Here is a 25,022-nt window from a genome sequence, read left to right as displayed (position 1 = left end):
AAAAAAGAGGTAGGAAGCAGAAGCTGCCAGTCCTTTTTTTTTTTTAATAGATCTTTATTGTAGTATAATTACTTCACAATACTGTGTTAGTTTCTGTTGCACAGCAAAGTGAATCAGCCATATGCAGACACATGTCCCCATATCCCCTCCATCTTGAGCTTCCCTCTCATCCTCCCTATCCCATCCCTCCAGGTCATCACAAAGCACCGAGCTGATCTCCCTGTGCTATGCTGCTGCTTCCCACCAGCCATCTATTTTACATTCGGTAGTGCGTGTATGTCGATGCTACTCTCACTTTGCCTCAGCTTCACCCTCCCACCTCATGTCCTCAAGTCCATTTTCTATGTCTATCTTTTTATTCCTGCCCTGCAACTAGGTTCATCAGTACCATTTTTTTTTTTTAGATTAGATATATATGTGTTAGCATACGGTATTTATTTTTCTCTTTCTGACTTACTTCACTCTGTATGACAGTCTCTAGGTCCATCCACCTCACTACAAATAACTCAATTTTGTTTCTTTTTATGGCTGAGTAATATTCCATTGTATATATGTGCCACATCTTCTTTATCCATTCATCTGTTGATGGACATTTAGGTTGCTTCCATGTCCTGGCTATTGTAAATAGTGCTGCAATGAACATTGTGGTACATATCTCTTTTTGAATTATGGTTTTCTCAGGGTATATGCCCAGTAGTGGGATTGCTGGGTCATATGGTAGTTCTATTTTTAGTTTTGTAAGGAACCTCCATACTGTTTTTCATAGAGGTTGTATCAATTTACATTCCCACCAACACTGCAAGAGGGTGCCCTTTTCACCATACCCTTTCCAGCATTTATTGTTTCTAGATTTGTTGATAATCACCATTCTGACCAGTGTGAGGTAATATCTCATTGTAGTTTTGATTTGCATTTCTCTAATAATTAGTGATTTTGAGCATCTTTTCATGTGCCTCTTGGCCATCTGTATATCTTCCTTGGTGAAATGTCTATTTAGGTCTTCAGCCCATTTTTTAACTGGATTGTTTGTTTTTTTGATATTGACCTCCATGAGCTGTTTGTATATTTTGGAGATTAATCCTTTGTCCATTGTTTCATTTGCAAATATTTTCTCCCATTCTGAGGGTTGTCTTTTTGTTGTCTTGTTTACGGTTTCCTTTGCTGTGCAAAAGCTTTTAAGTCCCATTTGTTTATTTTAGTTTTTATTTCCATTACTCTAGGAGGTGGGTCAAAAAAGATCTTGCTGTGGTTTATGTCAAAGAGTGTTTTCCTATCTTTTCCTCTAAGAGTTTTATAGTGTCTGGTCTTACATTTAAGTCTTTAATCCATTTGGAGTTTATTTTTGTGTATGGTGTTAGGTAGTGTTCTAATTTCATTCTTTTACATGCAGCTGTCCAGTTTTCCCAGCACCACTTATTGAAGAGGTTGTCTTTTCTCCATTGTATGTTCTTGCCTCCTTTGTCATAAATTAGGTGCCCATATGTGCGTGGGTTTATCTCTGGGCATTCTATCCTGTATCATTGATCTATATTTCTGTTTTTGTGCCAGTAACATACTGTCTTGATTACTGTAGCTTTGTGGTATAGTTTGAGATTGGGGAGTCTGATTCCTCCAACTCCATTTTTCTTTCTCAGGATTGCTTTGGCTATTCGGGGTCTTTTGTGTTTCCATATGAATTGTAATTTTTTTTTCTAATTCTAATTATAATTCTGTGAAGAATGCCATTGGTAGTTTGAAAGGGATGGCATTGAATCTGTAGATTGCTTTGGGTAGTATAGTCATTTTCACAATATTGATTCTTCCCATCCAAGAACATGGTATATATCTCCATCTGTTTATGTCATCTTTGATTTCTTTCATCAGTGTTTTATAGTTTTCTGAGTACAAGTCTTTCGTCTCCTTAGGTTTATTCCTAAGTATTGTATTCTTTTTGTTGCAATGGTAAATGGGAGTGTTTCCTTAATTTCTCTTTCTGATTTTTCGATGTTGGTGTATAGGAATGCCAGAGATTTCTGTGCATTAATTTTGTATCCTACAACCTTACCAAATTCATTGATTAGTTCTAGTAGCTTTCTGGTGGCATCTTTAGGATTTTCTATGTATAGTATCATGTCATCAGCAAACAGTGACAGTTTTACTTCTTTACCAATTTGTATTCCTTTTATTTCTTTTTCTTCTCTGATTGCTGTGGCTAGGACTTCCAATACTATGTTGAATAAGAGTGGTGAGAGTCTTGTTCCTGATCTTAGCAGAAATGCTTTCAGTTTTTCACCATTGAGTATGATGCTTGCTGTGGGTTTGTCATATATGGCCTTTATTATGTTGAGGTAGGTTCCCTCTATGCCCATTTTCTGGAGAGTTTTTATCATAAATTGGTGTTGAATTTTGTCAGAAGCTTTTTCTGCATCTATTGAGATGATCATATGGTTTTTATTCCTTAATTTGTTAATGTGGTGTATCACATTGATTGATTTGCATATATTGAAGAATGCTTGCATCCCTGGGATAAATCCCACTTGATCATGGTGTATGATCCTTTTAATGTGCTATTGGATTCTGTTTGCTAGTATTTAGTTCAGGATTTTTGCATCTATGTTCATCAGTGATATTGACCTATAATTTTCTTTTTTTGTGATATCTTTTGTGGTTTTGGTATCAGGGTGATGGTGGCTTCATAGAATGAATTTGGGAGTGTTTCTTCCCCTGCAATTTTTTGGACGAGTTTGAGAAGGATCGGTGTTAGCTCTTCTCTAGATGTTTGATAGAATTTGCCTGTGAAGCCATCTGGTCCTGGACTTTCGTTTGTTGGAAGATTTTAAATTATGGTTTCAATTTCATTACTTGTGATAGGTCTGTTTATATTTTCTAATTCTTCCTGGTTCACTCTTGAAAATTGTACCTTTCCAAGAATTTGTCCATTTCTTCATGGTTGTCCATTTTATTGGCATAGAGCTGCTTTTAGTAGACTCTTAGGATGCTTTGTATTTCTGCGGTGTCTGCTGTAACTTCTCCTTTTTCATTTCTAATTTTATTGATTTGCATCCTCTCCCTTTTTTTCTTGATGAGTCTGGCTAAGGGTTTATCAATTTTGTTTATCTTCCCAAAGAACCAGCTTTTAGTTTTATTGAGCTTTGCTATTGTTTTCTTCGTTTGTATTTCATTTATTTTTGCTCTGATCTTTATGATTTCTTTCCTTCTACTGACTTTAGGTTTTGTTTGTTCTTCTTTCTCTAGTTGTTTTAAGTGTAGCGTTAGATTGTTTATTTGAGATTTTTCTTGTTTCTTAAGGTGAGCTTGAATTGCTATACACTTCCCTTTTAGAACTGCTTTTGCTGCGTCCCATAGGTTTTGGGTTGTCGTGTTTTCATTGTCATTTGTTTCTATGTATTTTTCTTTTTTGATTTCTTCAGTGATCTCTTGGTTATTTAGTAGTGCTGTTTAGCCTCTATGTATTTGTGTTTTTTACAGTTTTTTTCCTGTAATTGCTTTCCAATCTCATAGCGTTGTGGTCAGAAAAGATGCTTGATACGATTTCAATTTTCTTAAATTTTCTGAGGCTTGATTTGTGACCCAAGATGTGATCTATCCTGGAGAATGTTCCATGTGCTCTTGAGAACAAAGTGTATTCTGCCACTTTTGGGTGGAATGTTCTATAAATATCAATTAGATCTATATGGTCTATTGTGTCATTTAAAGCTTGTGTTTCCTTATTTATTTTCTGTTTGGATGATCTGTCCATTGGTGTAAGTGGGGTGTTAAATTCCCCTACTCTTATTGTGTTACTGTTGATTTCTCCTTTCATGGTTGTTAGCATTTGCCTTATGTATTGAGGTGCTCCTATGTTGGGTGCATAAACATTTATAAGTGTTATATGTTCTTCTTGGATTGATCCTTTGATCATCATGTAGTGTCCCTCCTTATCTCTTGTAACAGTCTTTATTCTAAAGTCTATTTTATCTGATATAAGTATTGGTACTCCAGCTTTCTTGTGATTTCCATTTGCATGGAATATCTTTTTCCATCCCTTCACTTTCAGTCTGTATGTGTCCCTAGGTCTGAAGTGGGTCTCTTGTAGACAGCATATATATGGGTCTTGTTTTTGTATCCATTCAGCCAGTCTGTCTTTTGGTGGGGGCATTTAATCCATTTACATTCAAGGTTATTACTGATATGTATGTTCCTATGACCATTTTCTTAATTGTTTTGGGTTTGTTTTTGTGGGTCTTTTTCTTCTCTTGTGTTTCCTGCTTAGAGAAGTTTCTTTAGCATTTGTTGTAAAGCTGGTTTGGTGGTGCTGAATTCTCTTAGCTTTTGCTCATCTGAAAAGCTTTTGACTTCTCCATTGAATCTGAATGAGATCCTTGCTGGGTAGAGTAATCTTGGTTGTAGGTTTTTCTCTTTCATCACCTTAAGTATATCCTGCCACTCCCTTCTGGCCTGTAGAGTTTCCACTGAAAAATCAGCTGATAACCTTATGGGGATTCCTTTGTATGTTGTTTTTTGTTTTTCCCTTGCTGCTTTTAATACTTTTTCTTTGAATAATTTTTTGTTAGTTTGATTAATATGTGTCTTGGTGTCTTTTTCCTAGGGTTTATCCTGTATGGAACCCTCTGTGCTTCCTGGACTTGGGTGACTATTTCCTTTCCCATGTTAGGGAAGTTTTCAACTATAATCTCTTCAAATATTTTCTCACACCCTTTCTTTTTCTCTTCTTCTTCTGGGACCCCTACAATTCAAATGTTGGTGCGTTTAGTGTTGTCCCAGAGGTCTCGGAGATTGTCTTCAATTCTTTTTTTCTTTTTTCTTTATTCTGCTCCTCGGCAGTTATTTCCACTGTTTTGTCTTTCAGCTCACTTATTCATTCTTCTGCCTCAGTTATTCTGTTATTGATTCCTCCTAGTGTATTTTTCATTTCAGTTATTATGTTGTTCATCTCTGTTTGTTTGTTCTTTAGTTCTTCTAGATCTTTGTTAAACACTTCTTGTATTTTCTCAATCTGTGCCTCCATTCTATTTCTGAGATTCTGGATCATCTTTACTATCATTACTCTGAATTCTTTTTCAGGTAGATTGCCTATTTCCTCCTCATTTATTTGGTCTTGTAGGTTTTTACCTTGCTCCTTCATCTGTTACATATATTTTTGCCATCTCATTTTTTTTTTTTTTTAATGAGTGGGATCATGTTCCTTTCTTACTGGTTGTTTGGCCTGAGGTTTCCAACTCTGGGGTTTGTAAGCTATTGGGTAGAGCTGGGTCTTGGTGTTGAGATGAGGAACTCCATGAAATCTCACTCCGATGAATATTCCCTGGGGTCTGAGGTTCTCTCTTAGTCCAGTGGTTCGGACTCGGAGCTCCCACTGCAGGAGCTTTGGCCCAACCCCAGGCTCGTGAGCCAAGATCCCACCTGGGGCGGCAAAAAAAAAAACAAAAACAAAAGCAATAACAAAGTAAAAAATAAAATTAGACCAGGAAAATAACAGATATGTTAGGAAGAATATAAAAATAAAAATATAGATGACTCAACAACCAGAAGGTACAGCAGTACCACAATAGTAAAAAAGAGGAGGGGAAAAAAAGGGGGGATGGGGGAAGGCCTTGGCTGTGGAGGGCGGGGCTTAAGTAAGGGTGAGGTTTGGGTGGTGGGCGGGGCCAATGCTCAGGACCCATAGGGCTGGAAAAGGCCCTGGGGGTTGTGGGGGGTGGGGCTTATGCTCAAAGAACAGAAGGGGCCCAGGCGTGCCCCCCATCCCTGGTCTCAGAGGGCAGGGGACCTCACCTGGGAGCCCAGCAGGCTCCTGGGCTCAAGTGGGCAGGGCAAACGCCCTCCTCTCCTCTCCTGCTCCTCTGGTATGGTAGAGCCCCTCCCTCTGCCTCTCCTGATCTCCCCAGCCTCCCTCGTATGCTCCCAAGGACCTATGCGGCCTGGAGGGGGCTTTAGAGCACAGGGGACTGGCCTGGGAGCTCAGCAGGCTCCCCATGACCGAGTGGGCAGGGCAATCACCCTCCTCTCCTCTTCCGCTCCTCCCGGAGGGCCCCTCTTTCCTGCATCTCCTGATCTCCCAGACTCTCTCCTATGCCCCCAGGACCCACACGTCCTGGATGGGGCTTTGGAGCAAGGGGTACCGGTCTGGGAGCTCAACAGGCTCCTGGCCAGAGTGGGCCAGGCGATCGCCCTCCACTCCTCTCCTGCTCTTCCCGGAGAGTCCCTCCCACCTGCCTCTCCTGATCTCCCTGGCTTCAGGGGCGCCAATCCTGTCTGGCCTCCACTTCTCCTCCCCTCTCAGTCCCCATATGTCCTACTGGTTCATCTTGGGGTTCCTCCCGTCTCCTTGGGTGTCACAGTCCCCCACCAGTGGCCAGTAGGTGCCCTAGTTGTGGGGAGATGCTCACTCCACGTCTTCCCACACCACCATCCTGACTCCACCTCAGAAGCTGCCTGTCCTTTTAAAGCTAGGCCCAGAACTGGAGCCTCCCTTCTGCTGCATTCTATTGGTTCACACAAGTCACAGGCCAGTCTAGATGCAATGTAGGATGTAATGACACAAAGGTTGTTCCAGGGGAGATAAATCTTTGGGAGCATCTTTAGATACTAACTACCAGAGTTCCTATTGCACCTATGGGTGGGCTGAGCATTGTGAATACATACAGGAGTTTCAAACATCCACAAAACATTGGCTTTCTTTTTTTAAGTTTTAAACGTTTGAGTTTTGAGGCATAATTGAAAAATAAAATAGAAATATATTTAAAGTGTATGTGTTGGTTTGATATATGTGTGCATTGTAAAAAGATTCCCATCAAGTTATTTAACACCTCCATCAACTTACATAGTTACTTTTTCTAAAAATGAGAATGCTGAAGATCTAATATTAGCAAATCTCAATTATACAATGTAGTATCATTGACTGTAGTCACCATGCTATACTGATGATTCTCAGAATTTATTCATCTTATAACAGTAAGTTTGTACCCTTTTACCAACCTCTTCCTGTTTCCCCTACCAGCCAGCCCCTGGCCACCACCATTCTACTCTTTGTTTCTATAAGTTTGACTTTTTTTTTAGGATTCCACATATAAGTGATACCATGCAGTACTTGTCTTTCTCTGTCTAGCTTATTTCACTTATGATACACTCCCGATTCATCCATGTTGTCACAAATGACAAGATTTTATTCTTTTTCATGGCTCAATAATCCTCCATTGTATATACAGACCACATTTTCTTTATCCATTCATCCATCTACAAATACTTAGGTCGTTTCTATACCTTGGCTTTTGTGAAAATGCTGTAAGGAACATGGGAGTGCAGATATGTCTTCAGGCTAGTAGTTTTCTTTCCTTTGGATATATACTCAGAAGTGGGATTGCTGGATCATATGGTAGTTTCATTTCTAATTTTTTGAGGAATCTTCATACTGTTTCCCATAGTGGCTGTACCAGTTTACATTCTCACTAACAGCGTACAAGGGTTCCCTTGCTCTACATCCTCACCAACACTTGTTATTTCTTATCTTTTTGATAATAGTCATTCTAACAGGTTAGGTGATATCTCTTTATAGTTTTGATTTGCGTTTCCGTGGTGATTAGTGACATTGAGTATCTTTTCATATACCTGTTGGCCATCTGTATGTCATCTTTGGAAAAATGTCTTTTCAGGTTTTGCCCATTTTTAAATTGAGTTATTTGGTGTTTTTGCTCTTGAGTTATATGAGTTCCTTAAATGTTTAGGATATTAATCTCTTGTTGATTATGTAGTTTGCAAATATTTTCTCCCATTTCATAGGCTGCCTTTGCACTTTGCTGATGGTTTCCTTTGCTGTACAGAACCTTTTTAGTTTGGTAAGTTCCATTTGTTTACTTTTGCTTTTGTTGCCTGTGCTTTGGGTGTCATATCCAAAAAAATCGTTGCCAAGAAAAATGTCAAGGAGCCATGCCATATATTTTATTTTAGAAGTTTTATGATTTCAGATCTTGCATTCAAGTCTTTAATACATTTCAAGTTGATTTTTGTGTATGGTGTAAGATAGAGGTCCAATTTCATTCTTTTGCATGTGGATTTTGAGTTTTTACACAATTTGTCGAAGAGACTATCCTTTCCCCATTGCGTATTTTTGGTACCTCTGTCAAAAATTAATTGACCATATCTTCATGGGTTAATTTCTGGGCTTTGATTCTGTTCCATTTGTCCATGTGTCTGTTTTTATGCCAATACCATAATGTTTTGATTACTATAGCTTTATAATATAGTTGAAATCAGGAAGTGTGATGTCTCCACCTTTACTCTTTAAGATTGCTATAGCAATTCAGGGTCTTTTGTGGATACATAGAAATTTTAGGATTGCTTTTTCTATTTCCGTGAAAAAAAGCCATTGAAATTTTTAGAGGGATTGCATTGAATTTGTAGACTGCTTTGGATACTATGGACATTTTAACATTATACATTCTTGCAATCCATGATAGAAAACATCTTTCCATTCAACTGTGTCTTTGATTTCTTTTCTCAATGTTTTATACTTTTCAGTGTACAGATCTTTCACGTGAGAGAATTTATTCCTAAATATTTATTCTTTTTGATTCTGTTATAGATGGGATTGTTTTAATTTCTCTTTTCAATAGTTCATTGTTAGTGTATAGAAATGCAACTAGTTTTTGTATAATGATTTCGTATCCTGCCATTTTACTGAATTCATTTACTAATTCCAAAGGTTTTTTGGTTGAGCCTTTAGGATTTTCTACATATAAGATCATATCATCTGCAAATAACAATTTTACATGTTCCTTTCAGATTTGGATATCTTTTTTTTTTTTTTGCATAATTCCTCCCGCTATAACTTCCATATGTTGAATAGAAATGGTGAACGTAGGCATCCTTTTCTTATTCCTGATCTTAAAGGAAAAGTTTTCAGCTTTTCACCATTGAGTATGATATTAGTTGTGGACTTCTCAGATATGCTCTGTATTATGCTGAGGTGCATTTCAGCTATACCCAACTTGAGAGTTTTTATCATGAAAGGATGTTGAATTTTGTCAAATACTTTTTCTGCATGTATTGAGATGATACGATTTTTATCATTAATTTTTTAATGTGGTATATCACATATTTTGATTTGCATATGTCGAACCAGGAATAAATCCCATGTGATCACAGAGTATGATCCTTTTGATGTACTGTTGAATTCAGTTTGCTAAAATTTTGATGAGCATTTTTGTATCTATGTTCATCAAGGATATTGGCCTGTAATCTTCTTTTGTGTCCTTATCTGGCTTTGGTATGAGTATAATGTTGGCCTTGTAATATAAGTTTAGGAATATTCTCACTTCTTCAATTTTTTGGAAGAGTTTGAGAAGGATTGGTATTAATTCTTCGTTACGTGTTCTGTAGAATTCAACTGTGAAGCCATCCGGTCAGTTTCTGGATATTTACCTTGTTCTTCTGTTTGGAATATATCTTCCTGTTTCTTCCTTTTTCTTGACTCTCTACATTTGTTTCTGTGCATTAGATAAAACAGCCACCTCTCCCAGTCTTGACAGACTGTGTCGTGTAGGAGATGAACCTCATCAGTCAGCCCACCTGAGCTCCTGGTTGCCTCTCAAACCTCTGTGATTGACCAAGCCACCTTCTTTGCTCCTAGTGGCTCCCAGTAGATTAGGTTGTACCAGGACCTGCCACTGTCCCAAAGGCAATGGGAAATGCCCACACGGCTGTTCAGGGGTCCCAGAGGACTGTTAACTGCCTGCCCCATCAGCTCTCTGATGAAGGCTAATTGGAAGCTTGACTTTCGAGCAGCAGCTAAGAAAGTCAGGACATTAGATATGCAATATAGATCTATCAGGGAGAAACTTGGAAATGGGTGTTTTTGCCTACTCACTCTGCTGAGCCAGAAGCAATAGTCTCTGGTAGGACTTGTGCACCCATACAGAGCCACCTCTTTGTTTTCTGTGGTCCTGGGGGACTCGTAAATGCCAAGCCCCATCAGTACCCAGAGCTAGGTGATTTGCGAGCCAGTCCCTCATGTGGCAGCTGTGATATTTGATGTGCTACATGGGTGAGTATGTTTCTTCCAGGGAGAAGCTGGAGACTTGGTTTACCGCTGTAGCAAGCTAGGGGACACAGCAGGGGACATGCCCACCAACTCTTTCAGGCTCCTGGGAGGATCCCAGTCAGCTGCCACATGCAGGCTGATTAGAAGCCAGAACCTCAAATAGCAGCTGGGAAAGTATACAGTCAAATCCCTTCTAGCAGAAATTGGGAGAAGGGAGTTTTTGACTGCTCCCTTTGCACTGAGCCCTGGGGTATAACTGCAGGGAGTGTTCATGTGCTCCTTTAACCATTCTTTCTCTGTTTGCTATGGTCCTGTGGGACTTGTGAATGCCAAACTCGACTGGCTCTCTCAGCTGGGTGATTTGGGCATTTCCATTCCTCAGGTGGCAGTTGTAAAAGTTGGGGCACTAGATGTGTGATCCAAACCTTTACTCACAGGGAGAAGCTGAGAATTTTGGGGTTCTCTCCTGATTGAAAGGCACTCTGCTGGGGGTCGGGTTTATGGTGAATATGTATTCTCAGCCCTTCCTACCCATTTCGATGTGGGCATTTTCTCAGTCACCCAATGTGTAGGAGTCACTCAATTTGTTTCTAGATTTCTCTCAAAGGAAATTGACCCATGTGTAGCTGTACATTCAGTGAATCTGTGGGAGGAAGGAAAGTCTGGAGCCCCCTATCTCGCCACTTTGGTCAGTCTAAAACAGTGGCTTTCTAATATTGTATTCCCATTATTGCTTCCCTTTAATGATTCATGCCACTGTTCCACCAAAATTTCTCTCATTTGCATTCTGTTAAGAGCAAAAGAGTGTGTCTAAATGGGAAGGAAAAATTCCTTTGGTCTCTCCAGGGTCAGCCTCAAGGGTGTGTGATCTGTTCAGTTACAAAGAGCCTCCATGCCCAGAGTGGCCCCGTGCTTAGTTTAATGCTCCATGGTCACCCTCGTGAATTTCTTAATAATTTTTTTAACAAGGAGTCTGACAGTTTCATTTTGCAATGGGCCCCACAAATTACGTAGCTAGTCCTGGGTCCCTCTACTGAACAAATGGGCAGCATCTCTTCCAATCTAGCATCTACCTAAGTATAATAGGGCAAGAATATAATAGGAGTGATAGGGGAAGAGATGAGAATGGAGCATGAGGTCCAGCTTCATTATCCTATGTAAGAAAAAACTAGGGACTTCCCTGGTGGTGCAGTGGTTAAGAATCCACCTGCCAATGCAGAGGACACGGGTTCAAGCCTTGGTCCCGGAAGATCCCACATGCCGTGGAGCAACTAAGCCTGTGCACCACAACTACTGAGCCTGTGCCCTAGAGCCTGAGAGCCACAACTGCTGAGCCCACGCACCACAACTACTGAACCCACACGCCACAACTACTAAAGCCTGCATGCCCTAGAACCCATGCTCCACAACAAGAGAAGCCACCACAATGGGAAGCCTGCGCACCGCAATGAAGAGTAGCCCCTGCTCGCCACAACTAGAGAGAGCCTGCGCGCAGCAATGAAGACCCAATGCAGCCAAAAATAAAATAAAATAAAATAAGGCCACAAAGTTTCAACAACCTACCTGATGCTATGGTTTGTTTATGTCAGAGCTGAAACCAGAAACCAGATGATCAGATGCCCAGTCTCTCTTTCAGTCTGGTTTCTCTTCCATACAATGGAAATTATAACGTTTATGATCCATGGGTTATATCTGATGCTGTGTAGAAATATTAAAACCCCTCTTATTTTGACATAAGCATTTCCATGTTTTTATTCTTCTCTTTGAAGTCATTTAGATAAAATTAAACCTTTGCTATGTAGTACAACCTCCACTGACATAACAGATAGCAAGCAAACATACTGCTTGCTATATCATAACTAGTTGCTATGGAAAAGAGTTAAATGGCTTGCAGTAGAATCATGACTCGGAAGAGGAAACCAACAGATAATATCCTAAACATTATTAATTATTCTAATTGAGAATTGGAAAAGAGCGGCTGTGAGTGTATCACAATTATGAAAGGGTCATAGGAAACATGGAATTAGTTCTCCATGATTTTTTCAGATTGTTGAAAGAAATTACAAACTGCATGTCTCTTTTAGAATAACTGAATAATCACTCTATTTTGAGTTCAGGACATTTTGGCAAACTCGGGGAAAAAACATTCACCAAATAGCTTGGATCCTCCGAAGAGCCATGAACATTTCACCATTTATTTCTCTGGATGGACCAAGAAGGAGCAAGTCACGGGGCAGTGGAGTTTGGTTCTATAATTGGTATGTGCCCTAAGGCAGTGGTTCTAACACACACTTAAAAATATCTGAAGGTTCCATGCTACCATTTTTATTGTGTGGGGTTTTTTTTTTTCTAATAGAGAGGTATTTTAGGGAAAATTCTGAATGCTTAATTCTTCCAAGTTCTTATGGTTTTATAGACTAGAGATAGGAAAAGCAGTAGGACACAGGCAGATAAAATGACTTTGTCTCGTTGGATTGTACCTAGCCAGAGTTCTGAAGACTTTTCACACAGAGGTCAAGCCTTAATTATCCAGGTTAAACAAAGAATTGAACAGCTTGAGTTGACTTTAGTCAGTGGACTTAACTGACCTAATTATGTTTTTCTCAGGGATAGAGACTATTTAACAGCAGTTTACATCCTGAGTCCATAGGCCTAGTATGGGATTCAGAAATTATTGTAAATTATCCACAAACTGAGATAATTTAAAACAGAAGTAAGTAAAAATTTACAAGAAAAAATGAGTTGGTTGCCAATGAAGAAGGCTTGAAAAAGGGAGTTGTAAATAACGTGCCGGAGGCTAAACTAGGAAGAATGGTCAGCTTGCTAGATTGTAGCATGTATTGTGAAGGCTGTACTTTTCTGTAATGAACCAAATAGGTCTTTAAAAATTTATCAGCTGGTGATGATAGTGTAGTTTGATATCTTCCGGATATTATAAAGAATCTTCTCTGCCTTCCTATCAGCTAATATTCTAAATCAAAGATTCTCATACTTCTTCAGGACATAATACTTCTTCAGGCAACATAATTGGAAAGCACCATGCTCTTGGCAAAAGACAAAACTCAAATGACTAAACACAACATAATTTTATGTATATATGAATGAATATATTCATGTATCTCTCATCTTGTTCTTCCAAAAGATTTAAGGTTGCTTAAAAGAAAACATAAAATACTACTAGGTAACATATGTTAGAAGTAAGAGAGAAAGCAAAAACAGAGGTAGGACCATAAACAGGAAGTATAAAAATGCATACCATAAAGCCCTTCACCTTGCTATGGGTGGGGCTTGGGTTTACCAGGAAGTTTGTAAATACCAATGTAAAAAGAAAAGCCTTATCAGCTATACAATTCAGTGTCCCTGAAAAATGCCCCAAAGAGCACTTTTTTTTGATACTGAAATTAAATTTCGCCCGAAGATCCATAGAAAGAGGCCACCATATAATGTGCAGAGCACTCTTGTTTTTAACAAGAGTAGATTTTATAAGATTGTTTCCTGTGTATCCTTCAGGAGGCGCTGAAGGATTCCCACCAAAGCACACTTCAGCGAAAGCAAGTCTACAGAGGCCAGTAATATGTGATCCAACTGCGTTGCTCTCTCCTGGTCTGGTAGATTTTATAGTTCCTCAAGGAAAATTGTTTTCCTTCAGACAACAGCTTATATCATAAATATCATTTTTCCTAAGTCATGATTTTGATAGCAATTCAATGACAATGACCTCAAGATTAAACACTGAACTAAATTTTTTGCAAAGTTGTTATGTTCTTGCACCAGATTCTATTGTAAGCAAATTGTAGTAGACGCCAAATATTTCAGAAAAATTAATGGGAGAAAAAATGTAAATTGAGAAAATTATTTCCATTAATCTAATTTTTTCCTATAATTTTGGACTAGACCACCATTCTATTTTGGTAGTAGAACACCTTAATCCAGCTCACAGAAGAATACCTATGGTAAACCCATCAACATTCAAATATAAATATAGACATAATCTGTCTATTTAGTACAGATTAATCATTTCTAAAAATTGCCTTTCCTGAAAATGAATATAACATGTTTGGGAGTCTTTCAATTCAGTTAAACAAATACTTATTTGTTAATCAATTATAGAACTCAAAGAACTAACAGAGTTATTTACAAATTTCTAGTTATTAAGGCCTGGTTTGAGTAATTACATATTGATCTCTTCTTAAGAGCTAACAATATTTTATGGTGTGTTGTTATATTAACACTCAGTACAATGAACTCTAAACAAACAGTTTCTCCCAGAATTTGAAATCGTTTGGACTATAGCCTAGATTTTGAAACATAAATAATGTTATGAGCTCCCTGGACGAGGTATTTGCTTTAAGACGGTACCATTTATCAAGATGAAAGCTTTGCAAATAAACCCAGGTTTATGTTTAACTACCTTCCCTCATTCCCCTCTCCAACACACAACCCTGTTACCCTAACACTTTATTCACTCTATTTTTTCAATATTCACAAGATGTAAGTATTTTTTCCTTTTTCACACTAAGAGAACTTCTTTCAAAATAATCATTTCTATCCTCTGCTTTACCAAGACACATCTTGTCATCCTATGTTTAGCCCCCTTTAAAGTACTGTTCTACTTAAACCTAATGTCACATTTTAAAAAACACCCTTTCTAATGATGTTCTGCAGTTTCTTACCATCTAAATTTGTATGAATGTGGAGGGATGTTAAATTCGATTGCAGGCTTTTCCTAGAATATATACTTGGAGTGCAAGGGTTCCAGTTGATTTCTTAAATTCTTATCCTATTCTTTTATTTTCTATCTCTGACCTTTGATCTGTCTGACTTTGAACTATTAAGGATCTACTAGTAAACATTAGTAGCTTTTTGTTTTTATTTTCTTCTTTCTTTTTTCATTTTCTCTTTTCCTTTTTTTCCAGAGAAAATGACCTTTTTATCATGTTTCTTTCTCCTTTGTCTATCAAAGCTTGCATTCAATGAAAATTGAATCTCTCAGGAGCAAATCTGTCCTCAGTCAATTCACTGATTACATACTAAGTGCCAGGCACCCTATGCCTGGCTACCTTACCAAGAAATGAAAGTGTCTTTTCTGTTAATAAGGATTCCAGCCAAGAACTCTCAGCCTCAGAATAGGGAGGAAATACATGTCTCGCCAAAGCGAGCACAGAATAGGGAAGAAATAAAAGGTAGACATCTTAATGGGAGTTTGGGGTTATGAGAACCTGGACAGGAGATCCTGAACTAACATTTAGATTAAGAGTTGGGGAGAGCATTTCCCTACTAATCTCTTCTATCTGGGTAGACTTTACATAAAATGCTTTGAGCCCTTAATTTACCATTGGAGAGTATTTTAAAATACCTCACCAAACCACATGGAGACTATATAACCTTAGTTATAAGGTGAGAGGAGAGAAAGTAAGTGTGTGATTGTGTGTTTGCATGTGTTTATACATTGTTGAGAGGCAGAGAGGAGAGTGACACGTCAGAAACATTTTAATAGATATGGACTGACTGTGGCCATGAGAATCTCATAAAGCATTTCACCTATTCCTTGGCCAATTATGTTGCCACAAATGATTATTAGATGAGAGAAATCAACACACCCTTATTTCAGCTCATTCAGGATTTCCTAACTTACAGCTCATTCCCATGGGATCGTGAATGCTGTTTTTTGGAGGCTGCCGTAAGAGTCTGCATGTTTTTATAAAACGGGACATAACATTTTTCCTAAAAGTTCTATGCATTCCTTTAGAGATAAAGTATATCAGAAAGTAAATTATTTCACCACATGGCTTGGCTAAGTAGGCTAGGCAGCTCTGGCCTCAGGTGAAATCTATTCTGTGTGGTCTGACATGAGGAGGCTCTTCGGCCTGTGAGTCACAGACCGGACTTCCAGGGCTGCCGCCTCACAAGGGACCGTCCACTGCCAATGTGCCTCTGCTAATCTCTGGAACCCCCTGGGAATTTCCAAAGGGCACACTCTGAGCGCTGGGCCACATTGATTCTAACTCTCAGAGAAAAACCCAACAGCAGAGCTAAGACAACCACCACAATGCTGAGAGGTTTGCAGTCTCCTGATTAAGCCCTTCTCAGCTACACATATTGCTTAAACCCTGCTAGAGGGGCATCCCACCCTTCCCCTCATCTCCACCTCTTCCGTCTTGGTGGAAGCCAAGCTGCTGTAAGGTTGAAGAAGGCAGTTATGTAGGAACGGGAGTGCAAATGGGATTTAAGGCCTGTTTCCAGGCTCCGCCAGGTGTCAGACTCTGTCGTTATACCTCCCCATGCCAAGTCACTGGTGTTGAGAGAGAATACATTCCTTTCCCAGACTCAGTTTATTCCACTGAGTACAGCCACTTGGGTACAACCTCCTGGCTGAATCAATCAATAGACCTTTACAGCTGGAAAAGGTTTTGGAGCTCGTCTAGTACCAATCCCTCTGTTAGAGGTGAAAGGTGCAGCCACTTATCCAAAATCATGGACCCTGTTTGTAGAAAAACCTGAGCTACAACTTAGGGTTTCCAACTCCTTAAACAATGCTGTTTTCTACTACAGTAAGTTTTATCCTTAGATTGGCTCCTAGAGTGTGGATGAGGTCCATAGACTCATGCCAGTCAGGTGGGTGATAGATTACAGTCTCGTTCCTAAGACCATCAATTTTATTTTCTGATTAAATTCTACAAGTGACTGGTATTTGTAACATGACCTTCATGTCAGGACTGTTACACATTCGCTTGTTTTTTAAGGCTTTAGCTGTAATCACCATCCAAGCTATTTTTGGAGGCCCAAGGAAGGCCAAAAGCCCTCACGAAGAGAAATTTGGGAAATAATGGTAGACTGGAAGGAGATATTTTTACATTTTTCCCTTGGACATCTATATTAAAATGAACGCCTGCCCTTAGTCTCAGTGTAGCCTCCAGAAGATGGGATTAATAAAGAGCTCATACATTTGAATCCTAGAATCTCCAATGTAGCTGTATCATTCTGCTTCTCCCATTTTCATTCATTCCACATGTTTTCACCAAATTAGTGCTGGATGCCATGAAGTATATGTAGATAAGTAAGACATCTGTGTCTGAGGATTTTATAGACTTGTAAGGGATAAGAGGCAAAAGGTTACAATAAAAAATGTGATAGCTGTAACAGAGGTATATACATAGCTCCAATGGAACAGAGAATAAAACCAGTAACCTGGAGGTGTTAGGGAAGTGTGCAGAGAGAAGCTGACATTTTATTCATTCATTCACTCATTCATTCATCCAACAAATATTTATTGAGATCCTATTGCTGCCAGGCACTGTTCTAGAGCAGCAAAGAAAAACAAAGTCACTTCTTTTACGGAACACTCACTCTAGTGCCCTAGGAAATAGGCAAGCAAACAAATAATTACATAATACTGTAAGTGGGGATGAGTACTAAGATGAATAAATCAGGGTAGAGGGACAGAGTGGTGCCAGGATGAGGATATGTGCTATTTTAAGTAGGATAAGGTGATAATTAGGCAGTAACCTGAAAGTAGTGAGAGAGGACATCAAGCAAGTATCTAGGAAGAGGCTGTTCCAGGCAGAGGGGAACAGCAAGTGCAAGGGTTCTGAGGTGGGAGTGTGGTTGGTATCTACAAGGAACAATGAGGAAGCCGGTGCGGCTGGCCCAGAGCAGGAAGGTGAAGAGTCATAGGAGGTGAGAACAGAGATATACTGAGGTGGAGTGAGCAGATCAGGCAGGGCTTTACAGGCCATGGTAAAAACTTAGGATTTAATTCCAAGTGGAATGGGAAGCTACTGGAGGGGTTTGAGCAGAAAAATGGCATGATTTGATCTAGGCTTTAGGAAGATCACTCTGGCTGCTGTGCAAACAGACTACAGTTCGGGGAAGACTAGGTTCAAAAAAACAAGCTAGGAGTCTAGTGTAGTATCTCAGAGAAGAAATGGTGATAGCTTGGACTAGGGTTGTAGTAGTAGAGGAGATAAGATAGCTGAACACCATCTTGAGAAATCGGTGAGCCACTTGTAGCTGAACATAGGGAGTGCACGGGCCAGTAGTGAAGAATGAGACTGGAGAGGTTAGCAAAAGTCAGAAATAAGAAGTTTTGGCTTTATTCAGTAAACACCCAAAATTCTTAAACAATCAGAATTAAGGACAAGGGTAATATTTGATTCCAGGAAGATTATTCTGACTGTGGTATGGAAACTGGCCTGAGCTAGGAAGAGACTAGAGGCAAGAAAACTACAATCAAATAAATGCAAGTCAGAGGATAAAGGTGGTGGTTTAATAATATCTGAGTTACGGTTAACGATAGGTTTGTTCTCATAGGGTGCACTAACTTTTCACACAGGACAGAATTTTTTAAGATTAGGGAGTGATGGGGACTTCCCTGGCGGTCCAGTGGTTAAGACGCCGTGCTTCCATTGCAGGAAGCGAGGGTTTGATCCCTTGTCTGGGAACTAAGATCCTGCATGCTGTGTGGTGCAGCCAAAAAATAGAAAAAAAAAAAAAAAAAAAGATTAGGGAGTGGTGGTGGCATTCCCATTTAGATGTCAAGGATGGCAGAAGATGGGCAGAGGCAGGAGGGAGGCATGTTTCCACAAAATATATACTGAGCAAACCCCAGAGCACTTTCCCAAAGGGCCTTGCTCGTGCGGCACCACATTCTAGGCCCACACAGGCTGAGCCGGCTGATGAGTAGGCAGGCCTTTGGATGGGCTGTTCCATGCCATGGCTGAGCTGTAGGGCAATGTTCTGATGACTACATACAACATTCTGGGTCCAGTATATTTAAGAAACAGGCAGGAGAGTCACTTGTGAGCTGAGCTGGCCTTTTACTGGATAGCACAGTATAGTCGTTCAGTCTATGATTACTGTCAGGACACATCATGCTTCTGTTTGTGACATAGGTCATCAACTTAGGGGCAATTCAGGGTCACAGCCTAGAGCAGAACTTGGATGACTGATTCACTGCTGATTCATCGTATGAGCACTTCAAGGTGGAGACTGTCTTATCATTGTTTTCTACGGCACAAAGGACAATGCTTGGACAACAGGCTCTTAATAAACTCACGTTGAGGGAATAAATGTGACTTGGAAGGACTGAGATTCCTTGTCCCTCAGTGTTCCCATTTATAAACTGAGGAAAACGTCTATTTGTACATATCGTACTTATAAGAATGAATTAAGAATGTAAGTTGGAGTAAATACATTTGAAAGGCATTTCAATGCTTTCAAGGAGAACTGATTTGTGGTACATTATATTGAAAAGTAAAGAAATATTAAATAAAAGAGAACATAAAAGGCTGCATGGCATGGAGGATTAATATTGGACTGTTAGTCTGCACAACCAAAGACTGTTTTGACTTTGCATCTAATTCTCTTGGCGATCTTGGTAGATTGATTTACATTTCTTGGCCTCAGCTTTGATATTATTTCCAAAATTAAGTCTATGATTATAATTATGTTTTTCTGAATTACATCATTATTTCTATTGTAGAACAAAGTTCAAACTGGGCCAAGAGGCATGTTTCCAATTTCATCACATCACATCTCTTAACTTCTCTGTAACTTGGAGTCTTCCCCTGGAAAGTAATGCAATAGGTAAACTGATCTTAATTCTTGCTTTTGCTCTAAAGTTCTATATGCCCTACCATGGGTATGAATCCATGCTCCTTTCCTGCCTGGGCTACCACACCACAGATTCTCAATGTTTAACTCACTCATGCTTTGTGAGTGAGTTAAGCAAGCAGATCACTGCTTGCTCGGAAGCTGTCCTTGATGTTTTTGAAATGGGTCACTAAGGGATTAGAATCAACGATCTATAGAGGGCCATTCATTCACCAAGATTCATTAAGCTCCTTCAACTAGACAGATATTGTGCCAGAAAAACAAAACATTAAGACAAAAAGGTTTCTGTTTTCAGTCCAGAAATCTCCTCAATAAGGTCAAGTTAACAAGTATGATCATTTTATTATTCTCTTTATATTTTATTTCATATTAGTGCATTTTTAGTCTTAGTTAAAGGGTTTCATTGTCTACTAGAGTATACATGTAGTCTCGTAGATTTGGGGGGAAGATTATTATTATTACTTAAATTTAAATCATTTCTATATCTGGAATTTATTTTTACATATGGTATAAAGTTGCCTCAAATTTAATTTCCTTCATATGGATCAACAGTTTTGCCAGTAACATTTATTAAATTATTTACCCTTTTTTCATTTAATTGAACAAAATAGTTGTCAAATATTAAATTTTCACATATAGTGAGCTCTATTTCTGGATATCCTAGTCTGTTTCACTTATATATTTCTCCATTCCAATTATATTACCAAATTGATTTGCTTCTAGAGCCTTTAAAGTATGTTCTGATACCCGGTTAGGCAAGTACCCCCTTACTAGTCTTTCTTTGCAAAATTTTATTAGCTCTTCTTGTACATTTATCATTTTACCTGAACTTTAAAATGGTTTTGGATTCTTAATTGAATATTGTTTGGATTCCAATTGGAACTGCATTAAAGTTATAAATTAACTTAGGGGAAAGGGACATTTTTATGATGTTATTTTCCTACCCAAGGTCATAATATGTCTGACCACTGGTTCAGACCTTCTTTTACGTCAGGTCAATAAAAAATATATTTGAAAAGTAATGTTTTCAATGAAGAGGATAAATAAAGCATTTATAAGACAAAGCACTGTTATAAATTAATGAGAGGAATAAACAACCAAAAGAAAAATGAGCAAAGGACACGAACAGGTAATTTACAGAAGAGTAAATCCAAATACCTGACAAACATATGGAAAGATACTCAAATTCATCCATAAAGATTTTCAAACTGAAGACAAAATGAGGTATCGCTTTACATCAGGGTTTCTCAGCCTCGGCACTATTGGCATTCTAGGCTGGATAACTCTTTGTTGTGGAGGCTGCCTTGAGTATTTTAGGATATTTAGCAGAATCCCTGGCTGTGCCCACTAGAAGCTAGTAGCACCTACTCCCCAACTATGATTGACAGTTATGACAATCAAAAATCTCTCCAGACTCTGCCAAATGTCCTGGGGGTCGGGCTGGGGCAAAATCATTACAGGTCGAGAACCACTGATTTTCACCTATCAGACTAGCAAAAATTTTAAAGCCTGATTACACCTGTTGTTGGCAAGTATGCAGTGCAAAAAGAATACTCTCATATGTGGCTAGTAAAAATGTAAGTTATTATGGATTTTATGTAAAGTGACTGAACAATTCCTATTAAAAAATATACAACTGACTCAGTTATCCCACTCCTTGGAATAAATCCCATAAAATGAAAACAATACACAGACATATATTGTATGAGGATGTTAACTGCAGGATTGTTGGCAGTGGCCAAAAAACTAAAACCAGAGAGGCCATAAAAGGGAATAGTTGAATAAATTTTAGCACACCTACACAATGCAACCTTAGAAAGAATTAGAGCTTAACCTTATTCCATGGAATGTTTTGCACGAATTATTCCTGAGTGAGAAAAAGCAAGATTCGAAAGGGTACATAATATAATTCTACTTTTTGCAAAACACACATTCCCTCATGCTTTCATATATAGATCTTCCTCGACTTACACTGGGGCTATGTCTCAATAAACCCATTGTAAGTTGAAAATATCTTCAGTCGAAAATGCATTTAATACACCTACTGAACATCATAGCTTAGTCTAGCCAACCTTAAACATGTTTAGAACACTTACATTAGCTTACAATTGGGCAAAATCATCTAACACAAGGCCTATTTTATAATAAAAGTGTTGACTATCTCATAATTTATTAAATGCTGTACTGAAAATGAAAAACATAATGGTTGTCTGGGTACAGAATGGTTATAAACATATTGGTCGGTTACCCTCATGATCACCTGGCTGACTTGGATTTGTGGCCTCAATAGCTGCCCAGCATCACAAGAGAGAATCATACCACACTAGCCCCAGAAAAGCTCAAAATTCAAAATTCCAAGTACAGTTTCTACTGAATGCTTATTGCTTTCACGCCATCATAAAGTCGAAAAACCATTAAGTTGAACCATTAAGTTGGAGACCATCTGTATAGAGAAAAATGTCTCTCAATGTTCTATTTACCCTTACAGAATGGGCAAAAGATTTGCATATCATATACCTGACAAAGCTCTACTCTCCAGAATATATGAAGAACTCTTACAACTCAACAAAAAGATAATTCAATTATAAAGTGGACAAAAGACTTGAGCTGACATTTCTCCAAAGAAGACACACAAATGGCTAACAAATCCATGAAAAGATGGTCAACATCATTAGTCATTCGGGAAATGTAAATCAAAACCTCGAGACACCATTTCACATCCCTAGGATGGATATTTTAAAAAAGGAAAAAAGAAAACAAGTGTTGCCAAAGATGTGGAGTAATTGGAATCCTCATACATTGCTGGTGGGAATGTTAAATGGTGTAGGTTCTGTGGAAAACAGTTTGGCCATTCCTTAAACTGCAGAACATAGAATTAGTAGGCGATCTGGCAATTCCACTCCTATATACCCAAAAGAATTGAAACCAGGTATTCAAACACTTACACATAAATGTTCATAGCAGCACTATTCACATAGCCAAAAAAAGGGAAACACCCAAATGTCCATCAACTGATGAATGGATAAACAAAATGTGTTATGTAAAGTGGAATATTTTTCAGCTATAAAAAGAATGGAGTCTGATACATGCTACAATGTTGGTGAACCTTGAAAATGCTATGCGAAATGAAGGAAGGCAGAAACAGAAACTCACATATTGTATGATTCCCTTTGTAGGAAACATCCAGAATAGGTAAATCCATAGAGACAGAAAGCACATGAGTGTTTGCCAGGGGCTGGGGGGAGGGAAGAAAAGGGAGTGATCCCTTAACGGGTACAAGTTTCCTTTGAGGTGGTGAAATATCTTAGAACTAGACAGAGGTGATGGTTGCACAACATTGTGAATGTACTAATGCCACGGAGTAGTACGCTTAAATATGGTTAATGGGTAATCTCATATTATGTGACTATTACCTCAATTTAAAAAATATATTCTATTTACCTTTGTATTAGCTTCCTATTGCTGTATAACAAATTACCACAAACTCAGCTGCTTAAAAAATTAGAAGAACTTAACTCACAGTTCTGTAGATGAGACATTCAGGTGGGCTTGGGTGGTTTCTCTGCTTAAAGTTGACAGGCAGAAATTAAGGTGTTGGCTGTGCTGTGCTCTTATCTGGAGGTTCTGAGGAAGAATCCACTTCCAAGCTTGTTTAGGTTTTTAGCAGAATTCAGTTCCTTGTGACTGTAGGACTGAAATCCCCAGTTCTTTGCTGGCTGTCAGCCAAGAGTCAGTCTCAACTGCCACAGGGTACCCACATTCTTGGCACACAGCTCCCTCCAGCAACAGCATGGCTATCTTTCTCCTTCAAATATCTCTTCCTGCCTCTTCTGCCACCAGCAGGAGACAATTCTCTGCTTTTAAAGCGCTAGTGTGATTAGATGGGCCCACCTGGATAATCTCACGTTGGCCACACAATGTAACAAGCAGTTGTATTGTCTCATTAAATTCAGGGGTGCCACCCCACACTCAAAGGGGTGCGGATTATAGAAGGGCAGGCTCACTGGGAGTCATTCTTAGAATTCTGCCATGACCTCTTAGAGAAAAATAATAAAAAAGTTTCTACCTAATTCAAGAACAATTGTTATTTGTTAACGCCCAACATTGCCTAAATGATTAACACCAAGGAAAAATTTCAGAACCAATGATTTACAGATGAACACAATTCAGGTCTCCAAGACTCAGGGAAGGGATGGAAAGCTGTTCTTAATAAGTGGGCTTCTCTTTCTGAGGCCTCTTGTTTTTCTCTTTCCTTCTCTTCTACTAAAGCACTGAATGTATCAATAAATGTGAAGGGAAGCAATTGCCAAGAGGACCACTGATGTTCTCTCTGTAGTCATAATGAGAGGTAGATACTATGGCTGAAGTTTAGAGGACTAGATAATTGTATTTTGTAGAAGTTCTTACTTTTTTGGCTTCAAGATGCCTGTTATTGAGGACCCTAAATACTCTTTATTTTTGTGGGTTATATCTACTCATAGTTGCCATATTAGAAATTAAATCTGAAAAGTTTTTAAATGCAAAAATATACAAACACACATTCTCTTGGTCTTTAAAGTGACAATGTCATCACATATCATGTAGTCTCTAGAGTGCAAAAGGAAATAAAGTCTTAGTAGTATTATGAAAGTAGTTTGACCACATGGAATTCTGAAAAGATCCCAAGGTTCCCTTGGGCTTCCTGGACCTCACTTTGAGACCCACTGATAGATGTAAATACCAACAACTGCATTTCTTCAGCGATCAATCAACTTACATATTTTGGTTCATTCACTTGTGCAGTCTTAGAAACAAATCTCCTTTCCCTTTACTAGTATGTCGTTCCATCTGGTAGAGTTGTGTGGCTGATTGCAAACAGTATCCTTTTTGCAACAAGTGTCATTTGCTGACCCAGGAAGAAAATTGAGCTAGATAGGTCGTAACATACATTAAAGCAAAATAGAGTTCAAAAATGTTTTCTGTGAGCTTCTGGTAGGATCTGTTAGTCTGCAAATACTGCACAGGGGAAATTGCTTTAAATGGTGCAGCTGGTCTGCAGTGGAAGGATTGGGATACAGTCAGGCTGAGTCAGGCAGAAAGAGGTTTATAGACAAAAATTAAAGAAAGCACTGCGGATTCTTGTCATGCTTTGCCCTTGAAAACTATGCCAAGACCTCTGTTTTGGTTTTTTTAATAAAGAGATCCATGATATTTCGTGATTGCTTTAATGACTCGGGATTTCCCCCTTACGTTTTAAACACAGCCTGTATCTACAGTTATGTTTGCTTTCTTTGTATCCCGCTTACAAAAAGTAACGACATAAAGCTAAAACCCTTTCATTAGGACTCCATTACGATCCTTCTGTTAAGCAACTAGCTCGTTCATTCTTTTC

At 38.8% G+C, this 25,022-nt stretch overlaps 1 protein-coding gene across 2 annotated transcripts in view; it reads right to left on the bottom strand.

The window, feature by feature from the left end:
• FIRRM (FIGNL1 interacting regulator of recombination and mitosis) overlaps positions 1-25,022 on the bottom strand; it is a 366,159-nt gene that overhangs the window by 296,302 nt on the left and 44,835 nt on the right. The window contains exon 1 of one of the 2 annotated variants that reach the window (XM_059935976.1): positions 23,172-23,642. The exons of the other annotated variant lie outside the window; for it this stretch is intronic. The gene's annotated coding sequence lies outside the window, so the exon portion shown is untranslated. Of the gene's footprint in view, positions 1-23,171; positions 23,643-25,022 lie in introns of those variants that run through there. 2 annotated transcript variants of the gene reach the window in all.

This window comes from Balaenoptera ricei, chromosome 1 (assembly GCF_028023285.1).
Source record: "Balaenoptera ricei isolate mBalRic1 chromosome 1, mBalRic1.hap2, whole genome shotgun sequence".
NCBI classification, from domain to species: Eukaryota; Metazoa; Chordata; class Mammalia; order Artiodactyla; family Balaenopteridae; genus Balaenoptera; species Balaenoptera ricei.
The sequence above is the reverse complement of the archived record's forward strand: the minus strand, read 5'-3'. Positions and strand labels throughout refer to the sequence as shown.